This window comes from Ictidomys tridecemlineatus, chromosome 2 (assembly GCF_052094955.1).
Source record: "Ictidomys tridecemlineatus isolate mIctTri1 chromosome 2, mIctTri1.hap1, whole genome shotgun sequence".
NCBI classification, from domain to species: domain Eukaryota; kingdom Metazoa; phylum Chordata; class Mammalia; order Rodentia; family Sciuridae; genus Ictidomys; species Ictidomys tridecemlineatus.
The window spans coordinates 139,198,908-139,211,549 of NC_135478.1; the positions used below are offsets into that span (position 1 = coordinate 139,198,908).

The 12,642-nt window shown below is 41.6% G+C and overlaps 1 protein-coding gene across 4 annotated transcripts in view; it reads left to right on the plus strand.

The window, feature by feature from the left end:
- Positions 1-12,642, plus strand: part of Elmo1 (engulfment and cell motility 1) — a 557,509-nt gene that overhangs the window by 288,516 nt on the left and 256,351 nt on the right. The window lies entirely within an intron of this gene.

Here is a 12,642-nt window from a genome sequence, read left to right on the forward strand (position 1 = left end):
ACCACAAAACAGGAAGTAAAGGCTAGGAAACCCAAGACCCCCAAACCCAAACACAGGATAGCCAGGGCTGAGGGGAGATGCTCCAATTAACAGAAAGGGTGGTTTCAGACAAAGTAATTCTTTTTTTTTTTTTTTTTGTACCAGAGATTGAACCCAGGGATGCTTAACCACTGAGCCACATCCCCAGCCCCTTTTTATATTTTATTTAGAGACAGGGTCACACTGAGTTGCTTAGGGTCTTGCTATGTTGCTGAGACTGGCTTTGAACTCATGTGATCCTCCTGTCTCAGCCTCCTGGCCTATAGGCATATGCCATGATGCCTGGCTCAGGAAAAAGTAATCCTTAATGCTAATATCTAACTTCCTGTTTGATTAGAGAAAAAATGGATGCATGGTACAGGTTATATCATGCAAGCCAGGCTGCAGAGGTTAGCTCAGTCTTCTAGAAGCCCTAGGAAATATGCACTGCTATCACTATTTTATAGGTTCAGAAGCTGAAACTTAGAGAAGTACAGAGATTCACTCTGCCAAAGAGCCAGTAGACAAATGCAATTCAAACTCACATTTTTGGATGTAAATCTTGGGTTATGTTCAGTTCTGCAGCCTCCTGTCCCATGTTGAGTGTGATGTAAACAGCAGTGCTGTCCCATTTGATATGGAAAGGGGACAGAGTCAGAGACGATTAGATGGGACATTCACAGGACCATCAGACAAGTGGTTGTACTCAGTTATGATCTCCTTAAATCCATCCTGGTCAGGAAGCAGTTTCGAAAAATGAAAGGCTGTGCCTTCCCTCTTTTTGTTACAAACCTTATAGACAGTATCAAACTGTCTTTATTAGATTGTAAATCCTTTGAAGACAGAGGTCGTCTCTTTCCTATATATCGGTCGTCGTCTCTTTCCTATATATCACTGTATCACCAAATATTTGATTGACGCTTGAACAATGTTCTTTAAAGGAATAAATGAGCCCAGGGAAGGTATCATTGCAGAGCTTTCCAGACTTCAGATGTGGTCTTTCAATTCAGACTAGCGACATGAGAAGCAGCGTGACAGAAACATTCCAGACCTTCAAAAACTATTGCCAGTCATCTAGCCCCCTCTTGGCATTCCAGCCAGACAGAAGCATGCTGTGCATTAATCTCAGATCCTAAAAAATTCAGATAAACTTTTATTGTGCTGCAATAAAAGCCAAATGCATGCAAATGAGATGGTTCTGTTATTGCTTGTATCTTTTTCAGAGGATAAAAAAAATATACAGAAAACAAAAATAGTCCAGTTTCTTAGATGCTAAAAATAGCATCTAAAGGAAGAAAAAAATCTCTTTAACATTCACAATCATTCATTTGTTGACTCATTCAGGAACTATTATCAGACACTACTAAGCACTGGGGCCATGCATAGAAGATGTGGTGAAGAAGAAAGCTAGGGTCTGAAAAGCAAGCAAGGAAGAGAGTGGCAATTTGTTTTTTGCTTATGAGGATTCCTTGTTCCCTTTTGGATTTTTAGAAACTATCTATACTGAGCACCTTTAATGTGTTCTCAAGTCTTTTTTATTTGGGGGTGGGTACCAGGGATTTAACTGGTGCACTTGACCACTGAGCCACATCCCAGCCCTATTTTGTATTTTATATAGAGACAGTGTCTCACTGAGTTGCTTAGTGCCTTGCTTTTTACTGAGGCTGGCTTTGAACTCTGGGTCCTCTTGCTTCAGCCTCCTGAGCTGTTGGGGTTACAGGTGTGTGCCACCGCAAATCCTCTAATCTTTGCTTGATACTTTTTTTTTCCAGTTTTCCATAATATATCGAGCTGGTAAATATTTTGTCATTTTATACATTATTATATTGTTAAATTGGAATCACTCAGGACTTGCTTCCTTTCCCAGTGACCTGAATTTGAACAATGGCTTCACTTCCTAGGCAGACATCCCGATGGTGGTTTGGTAGGGAACAGAACAAACATGACTCTTTCCTCAGTTTTATTTCTCATGGTGCTATGTCATCAATAAAGGTTTTCTTTCCTCTCTCCCTTTTGTTTTCTTTTCTCAGTCCTTTAGTACCCAAGGCCTCCCACACGTTGGGCAAGTGCTCTACCACTGAGCTACAGCCCCAGCCTAAAGGTTTTCTTAATGATTTATAAAATCTTACCCGACCAAGCTGTTACCCAACAGAATTTATAAAATCTGGAGGCTTCTAGGAACAAAATGAAAAAGTAAATCCTGGAAACGGCATGTTCTTTACATACCCTGCAATTCTTTCTTTATCGAGGTATAATTGGTATACAAAAACAATTCACATAATCAATGTGTGCAATTTGGTGATGTACTCTAGCAATTCTTGCTTCATCGTCCCTCATAATTTACCACCAGCATTTATTCCAGTTGCGATAGCTGTGTATCCTGGGTGACTGTAATAGAAGATAATGAATTTCCTGAAAGGGGAACATAGAAATGTCTTTAAAAATAAGATTAATTACTATAGTTTCAAGCAATTGTGATCCAGGGCATATATATGTTTCTAAGCGAGTACCAAATCAAGACAGAAATATTTATAATATGTCGAGTAAATGAGGCTATGGAAGGAGATGGATATTTCTACCTAAGAATGGCTTTCTCAAGGTTCTTTCATTAAAGACATTTCCCCCCACAGGTGAAAAATTTAAAGCATGTTTATAATTATTTATAAACCTTAGGTGGGTTTTTCCTTCTTCTGATACATACATAGTACACAAATTTCTTCAAATCATTGGGAGAAATATTAGTTGGATCTTCGCTCATGGTTGGGCCAAGGAGGTCCGATTCTTCAGGCAGAAACTTCTAGAAACGTTATGAGTTATCCTAGTATGAGAAGAACTTTTGAGCTTCTGCTCTATATTGAGTACTTAACACACATTATTAACATACATTATTAGTGGTCTTCCCTTCCGTGCCCCCAGGTATGGGAAGATAAGGTAATCTCTGAGCCACTTTCTTCCAGAGGTAGATCTCTCTGCCTTTCCTATTGAAGTCCACCTCAAGCTCAAAGTCATTGGAGGATATATCTTTTTAAGATTTTCTCCCTCCTATGTAAAAAATAAAATAAAATAAAAAAGCATAAGTATAATTATAATAGAAAACAGATTTGGAGCTTGTTACGAGATACCAGCTGTCCTAAATACTTTTGTTAGTTTCTCATAGCACCCCTCTGAAGTGGGCACTGTTAGTATTTCCATATTACAGATGAGGAAAATGATGCACAAAGAGGTTAAGTGGTTTGCCCAAGGTCACACAGCTAAGGATGAACTAGAGCTGAATTGGATGTCGAGGTGGTCTACTTCCTTTGTCCATGTCCTGCTCCTTTTAAGGGCTTATAGATGCATTTGGAGGTGGCAACCACAATTCAAAGAAATCCTACAGATGTACTTTGCTTCACTGACCAATATTTTTAAAAGGAAAGGAAATTTTCACCGCCAGTAGGCAGGGTACACATTCCCTTTGCAATTAGCTGGGAGCTCCAGACTCCTTATTATACTGTGTGACTGCTTGTTGAATTTTAGTTGTCTGCCTGATGCTTGAGATAATCCTTGAGTTAGTGATTATGGATACCAATGGTCTGCAGTCATTTGCGAAGTCCTGAGTACATTGGCAGCTCATGGAAGGTCCTCAGTTTTGATAGACAGTTCCCTTTGCCAGTCTATAAAGCGGAGCAGGATAGATGTATAGTCTGTTGGGGGTTTTATGTGTATATTTGTTGTATTTCCATCGTGGTTGTAAACCTCAGAGACTGGATACTTCATCTTGTGTTGGATGCTTATTCCGTTGCTGAGAACAAAGGACTTTAATTCCAACCTCCCAAGACAAAAGAAAAGGAAAAAAGCATGTTTCTTGATTTCTCTTGTTGTAAATTTCAAAGAAAAAAAAAAGTCATCTGATATTATAAATTCAGGGGTCCAGTGTCCCGGGAGCTCTGAGCTCCATCAGCCCTCTGCCCTGTGGTTTCAGACCACCCTATGAGTCCCTCACTGTCCAGGGTGCCTCAAGAGAACAGAACCAAAGAGCCCATGTGCACCAAGACAGGGTGCTGGTGGAGGCGATGCTGAGTCTTCAAAGTAAATTAAGGAACTTTTAACATTTCAAGGGGGAAATTGGCAGTTTCCCAAGCGGCATAATTACAGGACAGTGTGTAATGTGTAATTAAACTTAACTATGAAGCAAATGATGGGAATAAAGCTTGGTGGCACATCATTTTTTTTGTTCCCATAGTGCTGACAGATCTTCCCCTCCCCTTGTCCCTGAAACAGCTTCGGCAGCAATTGCTCCTAATTTTTTTTTTAATAAAATTATATGTTGCCAGTTAAACACAGAGTTTGGTGTAAAGGAACCTTTTTTTATTTGAGTGACATTTTCCTTCTAGGTGATGTGGAGCAAAGATTCAGTTTAGAATAACAAGGACCCTACCACACAGCCTTGCTGAGACTTTTAAAATGACTCTTTGTCTAATAATTTATTTAAATAGTTTATTCTTGGCTTTTATTTTTATTCTTTCTTTGACCAAGGTCCACAGCTTGGAGACTTGTTTTTATGTACGTTTCCCCCCACCCCATGTTTTAAAAATAGCAGCATTAATTTGGTTGATTGTGAATAACCAAGCTGTTACTGCCAAACAATCGAGACCCCTTGAGAGTGTGAATATATGTGATTAGATTTACTAATTGAGCTGGAAGGCACAAATTCTGACTTCCAAAGCCAACGATTTGAATGGAATGCTTCAGGCCTCAGGATGAGATCACTGTTAGACACGGGCTTGGTGTTATTTCAGAAAACTCATCATATCCTAGGGAGGGAGGGCGGACTCCGCACACATCAACAGAGTGCTGGGTGTTGTTGCAGGTTCCAGGCTGCAATCCCACCACCTGCCCTCCTCACCTGCCTTCTCTTGGAACTGGATTCAGTACCTGCAATCTGAAGCAGGTCTCGAACCTGGTAGTTCCCTGTTTAGTTTTTCTTGGTACGAACCCAAGCTGGGCATCAGGTTTAGAATTTTTCATTTAGTTTTCTCTGAAAGAAATCTTAGTATCATTTACACTTTAAATACAGTGAGATTGGCTGGGGGTAACCAAAACAAAACAAAAAACAAAACCCAACAAGCAAGACTACAGACTTCAGAACGATGTTGGACTGGTTAAGAAAAAAAAAACCCTGAAATCCAGTGATATAATGAAGTATATGCAGTTGATGCAAATAGTCTAAGGTGAATTATCAGGTTAAAAACCTCAGAAGGCTCATGTGTGAATGACCCCTTCACTGAAATACCCGCCAGGCCTTCTGCCAACAGTAACTATTATGGTTTCATGTTCTTAGACCTAGTTAAAATCTTCCCTTTATTTTTCCAAACTGGTTCTCCAAATTTAGTTCACGTTGCCCATTTTTATGTCAGGCAGTGTTAGCCAGATAGATCTGTTTTGAGTACCTGTGTGGAGGCCAGACCGCCTCCTTTCTGCTGTAAACTGATTGAGCTTTCACCTCCATGTGCTGCTTCTACCTTCGCAGTGCAGATCTCCAGGCTGCACGCTGGAGGTGTGCTGTGGCTTCCTCCTCCTCTATACTGATCCCTGAGCGGCATCTCAGCACAGGGGTTCACACAGCAGCAGTTCACCTCTGCCCATTCCTTTGAAAGGAATAGGTTTCTGGGAATCCTCTCTCCCCTGTCGAGAGTTAGAAGATGTTATAGGCCTTCTGGCCTTTGCAACATTTTAGAACAATTTTAGGTTTATGGCATAGTTAAGCAGAAAGTGTGTAGTGTTCCCCTATATCCCTTCTTCCCCTTCTCCCACCCAGTGTCCCCTGTTATTCACATCTTGTCTTCATATAGCACCTTTGTTGTACTGAGGAGCTCATGCTCACAATCTTCCCATAATTGCTTATTAATTCCTGGAATCTTTGTATTCACTTTGGAATTTTCAACATGGACAGTCATGTCCTGTGTGATCAAAGACAGGTTTATGTTTCCTTCCCACCTTATACCCCTTTTATTCTCCCTCCCTAATGTACTGCATTATTTAAAAGGATCAGTAAGACTCTGAAGAAGGGTGTGATGAGAGGGAACATTCCGGCCTTGATCCCATTCTGTAGGGACAAAGAGTCAAGTTTCTCAGCTTTAACTATCTTGTTAGTATTTTGTAGACATTCTTTACAAAGGAAGTTCTCTTCTTAATTCTTAGTTCCCTGAGACTTTTATTGTGGATGGGTGTTGGAGTTAGTCTATCCTCTGGAAGAGATTGCAGAGAATCAGTATCATTTATTCCTTACTGTTCATAGAATTTACCAGATAAATCATCTGGGCTCAATGCTTTCAGTTTTGGGAAGTTATTATTTATTGATTTAGTTCCTGTAATAGATGTCACCTATTCAGAGTATATCTTCTTATCTGAGTTTTGGTATATTGTATGGTCTGAGGAATTAGTCCATTTAATCTGTTATCACCTTTGTGAGCACAGAATTGTTCATAAGATTCCTTTATCATGTCCATAGGGTCTGTAATACTGACTTCTCTTGAATTTTTGATGGTAGTTATTGTCTTTCTCTCTCCCTCCCTCCCTCCCTCTCTCTTTGTTAGTCTGACTAGAGGTTTATCCCTTTTATTGATCTCTTCAAAGAATTAACTTTCATTTTAATTGATTTTTCTCTATGATTTTCCAGTTTTGAATTTCATGAATTTGCACTCTGGATTTTATTCCTTCCTTTATTCATCTTGCTTTGGATTTATTCTTCATTTTTCTATTTTCCTGAGGTGGAAGCTTATATTATTGATTTTGTATTTTTCTATTATTACTCAACTTTTTCACTCAACAGGTACATTACTACTGATATTCTTGTGGAGATGGCTGTGCCTTCTGCAGGGTTAGGTATGGCTAGACTTGCTCATGAGTTTCTGTTTGGATGTTTCATGGTAATGAACACAGGTGACCTTGATAGATACCCTCCCAGTAGCTTTGAGATCTCTGTTCTTCATTCCCTTCAGACCCAGTTACCAGCAAACCTTTATAAGTAAGTCCTGTGACCCTAACTTCTTATCCATAACTCCACTTTTTTCTACCTATACCACCACATAAACAATACAGCCCATCAAATCTCTCTCAAATAACCTCCTAATTTGTTCTACCTACTCCCATTTTTCCTCTCCTTGCCTGCTCTTAACCCAGTAGACAGCATGTTAAGACACCAGGGTGATTCTTCAGAAATGGGGTGGATTGTATCACTGCCTTGCTCCCTACCCTCCCATGGCTCCCATCTCCCACTTTGGCCTGTAAGGCTCTACACTATTCTTCCTCTCATCTGTATTCTTCTATTCTTCTCCCACTCAACTCCAGCCATGGAAACCTCCTTACATTAGTCAGCGAGAGCTTCCATGACACAGTAACCAAGGCTGGAGTTTCTTAAACAACAGACATGTATTTAGTCATAGTTCTGAGGCTGGAAGTCCAAGATCAAGGTGCCAGCAGGGTTGGTTGGTTCCTCCTGAGGTTCTCTCCCCTGGGTTGGAAATAATTACCTCTTCACATGGTTCTCCCTCTGTGCACTCACGTCCCAGGTGTCTCTCCTTAGATGAATGCCAGTCATCTTGGATTAGCATCTCACATCTCACCCTTGAATTAACCTCTCACCTATCTATGGATATTGTATCATGAAATGGTTCACGATATAATATCAACAGATAGATAGAGAAAAAGCATTTGAGAAAATCCAACACCCAATCCACAGTAAAAGTTTCAGGGAACTTTTATTAATTAAAATAAAATTAAACAGGGGGAACTTCCTTGGTAAAGAACATCTACAAAATACTTACAAGATAGTTAAAGCTGAGAAATAAAATGGCTTCATTTTAGGTTAATTCCTCCCTTAAAAGTCTGATTTCCAAGTGCAACATGCTAGAATATTGAGGATTAGCAAAAATCCCTAGGAATTCAGGGGAGGGGGCCACAGTTCAGTCCCTCACTTGCTTGTTGACCTTGATCATAGCAGGTGCGCTGTGGCCGCTGGGCATTTCACTTGCTTTCTCTCCTGTGGATCAATTCCCCAGGCAGCTGTGTGGTTCAGTCCTTCACTTTCTCTCCCCTCAGAGCCTGGAAGCTCCACAGGGGCAAGGAGCATCTGTTGGGTCACTTCTGCATACCTTTGTCCACAGCAGTGCTGGACACACGGAAGGCCCTTAGAACACACTGGTTAAATGAGTGCTGGAACCAAGTGGGTGACTGGACCCTGCCAGAAGGTTCTGGTGCTATGCCTTCTGTCAGGATTGACCTCAAGAAAGGAAGCCATGGAAATGGATTTCTATCTGGAGCACACTTATCCTCCCCAGCTGCAGCTGCCCTTCTGGCTTTGGCCACCGTGGAATGGAAACTGAATGAGAAGCTATATTGGGATGCCCCAAAATGGCCTTGCCCCAGATACGCTGATGCTCATACTTGGGTGAATCACTGCTGACTTTTGCTTTTGAGTCGTATTTATGTGACCACAGGTTGGCCCATATTAGCAGTCTGCCTACCAACCAACTCAGAAGGCATTTTGCATTGGTATTATGAAATTGAGGTGGTGATGTTCCCAAATATCCCACTGTATTCGTTAAAAATAGCTTCCCCCGTAGGTACTGTGGGATATGCCTGATGCACCCAGAAGTGTCTGACATTGTCAGGGAATTTTATTTTTACATTGACCTTAACGTTATCAACTTTTCCGCTGCATTAGTAAAACCCAAGATTCAAAAATTTAGTATAAATCATAAATAATATACAGTGTTTTCTTGTATTTTATAAAGCAATGGAAACAGTTTTAATAATGGATATAACAGCACTAACAGCCAACTTCTCTTTGGCTAGTTTATTAAATGCTATTTAAGAATAAGAATTTTGACACTTGGAGGACTTGAGAATTCACGATGCCTGTATATGTGGTTTATATCTCTTTAAAAATTTGTGATTACTAAGGTCAGTGAAGCCAGCCTGGATGACCATTCAGATGGTGATTCTCCCGTGCCATGGGACTTTGCCTCTCATTTCTCCAGCCACCACCATGTCCATTTATATTCCACTCCTCATTCTTCAGGCTCCTCTTTTATCGTTTTTGTTTCTGTGCTACGACCTTTAGGAGCATTAGTTTGGAATTAGATATTATGTTTTATTATCCAATCCTTATCTTCCTTAATCATGAAACATTCAAGCCCGGACTGTCTCTTTTGCCCTGTGCCCTCACTGTCAATCATTGAGTCATTTAATTTAATTGAATCATTGGATTCATTAAGTGAATGATGAAGGATATGCTGTGTAGAATCCCTGAGGTGATGAAAGGGACAATGTGTTGCCTTCCTCCTTCCCCTGTGATGTCTTTAATGGTCCGAAGTGAAAGTGCCAAAGGATCACAGCTGAAGCTTAACTGGGAAAGAATTTTTTTGATGAGCTGGTGGGACCATCTGATGTCCAAGGTTGAAGCTACATGGTATTAAGCCTTATGCGATGCCTTGGTTATAATAAAATTGTGAGGACTTGTGCATGGTACAAGGCTAGACATGAGTTCAGCCTCAGCCAATAACTAAGAACAAAGTTTAGTTAATTATTTTGGTAGAAGTGTCAGTTCTCTTCATAATCTGGTAGCTTGGGGGTCTGTAGATGGCAATAACCAAACGTAAATAAATAAATAAATACCCCAAAATGAAACAAAACAAAAAGCCCTAAAATTTACTGAGTGATGAATGTGTGCCCCGCAACCGTTGTGAACATTTTGCATGTATTCCCTACTTGACTTCGAAGTCACTCTCCAGGGTGGACACTGTTATTGTGCCCATTCTGCAGATGAGAGCACCAGGGGTTCAGGGAGGTGAAGTAGCTTGTTCCTTATTACAATAAATAGTAAATGGCAAACTTGGACTTTGTATCCAGGCGGTTCTAGTGGAAATGTTTTAGTACTTCATGGCCAGTTCAAGGGAGTGAAAATAAATAAGTTAAAAAAATATTCTCCCTGTAGCATGGGGCGCTTGCCAGTTTCTGTAGTATAAATAGTCCCTCATGGCTGATGTCAAGCTACCAACAATTCCAGGCTTGTAGGCCTTTTGAAGGTCAAGCAGTTCTGCTTAGCTTGCTCTCACATGTGGCTTAGGAGATCCCACAAGAGCCTCTACATTTTCAAGGATTGTCTTGCTTGCTCCTCTCAGCAGTAAGCCAACTTTGGAGAACTTGAGGAGTTAACTGCAGGGGTCTGATTGCTTTCATTAGTGAGTCCTATTCACGTGTGTCCTGTTCACAGTGCCAAGCAGTCATGGAGTTAAATGAGGGACACTCTCTGTCTTACCAATTCTCTCAGGATATCAGTGGGCACCTGCAGATAGGTAAATCTCCATCCTCCCCACCACTGGGGAAGCAGGCACCTGAATCAGGTTGATGGCTCTACAGGAGGTCTGCAGCAATGGCACTGATGAGGAGAGCCTTTGGGCCTGCTGGCTGTTCTTTCTCCACCTGAGGACAGTGTCAGGGACACACAGAAATTTCTTTACCTGCCCTAAGTCCAGATGAGCCAGTGAAATGATTTTTAGAGGAAACTCTCCCATGTTGCTTTGGGGAGTGTGAAATGACACACATTTCTTAGATGATGGTTTATCTACATATTTTCAGCGGTGAAAATGCTGAAACCTTTCAACTTAACCTTTCCATTTCTAGAAATGTTCTTAAAGGAAATAACTTTGTAAATCAGCACAAAAATTGCTGTGGAAGGATGTTAGGCTTTAGGCAGGGGACGGGGGTTGTGCTGAAGGTGAGGCTGTGAGGAAGAGGCCAAAGTGGGCACCTGTGTGAATAGGAGCAGAGCCAGGCAGCTGGCCTCTTTGCCTTGACAAGCTTAAGCACATTGGATTTGTGTCTTTTTTTTTTTTTTTTTTTTTTAAGAAAGAGTTTTGTGTAGAGGGCAGTGGGGATGGGAAGGATGGTGGAATGAGACGGACATTTTTACTCTATATATGCATGTGATTATACTACCAGTGCACCATGTACAGCCAGAGGAAGAAGTTGTGCTCCATTTGTGTTCAATGTGTCAAAATGAATTCTACCATCATGTATAACTAATTAGAACAAATTAAAAAGTTTTTTGAAATGAAGAAGAAAGGTAGTCCATGGGTATATAAACCTGTAGATGATTGTTCTCCCTAATATTTCAAACATTGTGCTGTTTATTAGGTGGACTAATGAGAAACTCAAAATAGCCAGCCCCTCTTGTGGTAGCAATGTGTCCCTCATGTGGCAGAAAGAAGGACGCTGGCTTCATTCCAGAGGGCCTTTTTTGAGCTGCTCTGGGTTGCTCCCTAGGAAGACCATAGTCATTCATTGCTTTGGCATATGGTACCCTCTTCCCTCTCCATCCTTATCTTCAGAGGTCTTAGAGAGGAATTAAAAGAAATGTCCCTGTTCATCCTGTTCTCAATAAATAGTTTGTTTTCCAATGTTTTGGAAAAGTTGTTTTCCAATGTTCCCTTTTCACCTGAAAGCATCCTTGAGCCAAGTGAGGCCAGGCTTCAGGCAAGTGGGAGTTCAGGGGATGTTTCCATCTGGAACAGGGCACTTGGAATCAGAGATGCTAACCGCTGTGCCTGAGGGAGGGAATCCTGGGGGCCATTATCACCTAGGAAACACTCAGTGGTTTTGCTCCCTGTACTCCTTGTGGAGTACACAGCTCTTTGCCTCCCCCCTTCCCACCACCCACCTGCATTCCTGGGGCCTCCTTTGTGGATGACCTGAAGGTGGAGTCAGGCAGCAGGCAGCCATGGTAGGGGGCCTTCCTTTGACATGGGAATTGGCTGTCTGTCATCCCATATATATTCCTGCTGGTTCTCACTCACAGCATCTACAGGAAGCATTTATAGCAAATACTTGCCAAGTGTTTTCCATAAACACACAACTAAGGACATTTTTCACACATTCCAACATTCTGTAAATGTTTATTTCTTCCCAATACTCAAAGAAGGTTGAGCACACAGTTTGCACAAATGGGCCTTTGAAATATGGGCTTTGGCCTGAAGAGAATCCACTTGTGAGTGTGGCCTTCCACTTGTGTGTCTCTAGCCACATTGTCCCCAGGGGTGCACCAGGCATGTGAAGTTGACACCCTGGCAGTTTCCAAGTGCACTTTCCTCCACAGCTTGGATAGCGTATGCAGATGCCATGTACCGACTGCTGAAGAGCTGCTGGGCCCCAAGCCAGCCTCATGATGACTAGCGAGGGTGGAGGGTCCGGAAACCTTGCCTGAGCCCTTGGTCTGAGATGGGACTGTGGGTGACAGAGGATATAGCAAGATGATTTTGCCATATTGTGATTTAATTTCATCTGAAGATGAAGAACGAATAAGTCATGGAAACTCTCCTAGGAGAACCAGGGAAGCTGGAGGTCTCCATAGTCACTGTGGGGCTCAGCCCACCCAACCAGAGGCCAGAACTCTGTCCTCTGCTTACCATTTGCCATTGCTAACTATCTCGTTCATAAGTGCCTACTGCATGCCACACTCTGCTGCAGTATGAGAGGTTCAGAGGTGAGGAAGCCATAGCTTGACCCTGTCAGGAAAGGTAAGGCATACACACTTCACCCCAATTGGGGGCAAAAGGGAGAATTGCTGAAAGGAAGATATAGATT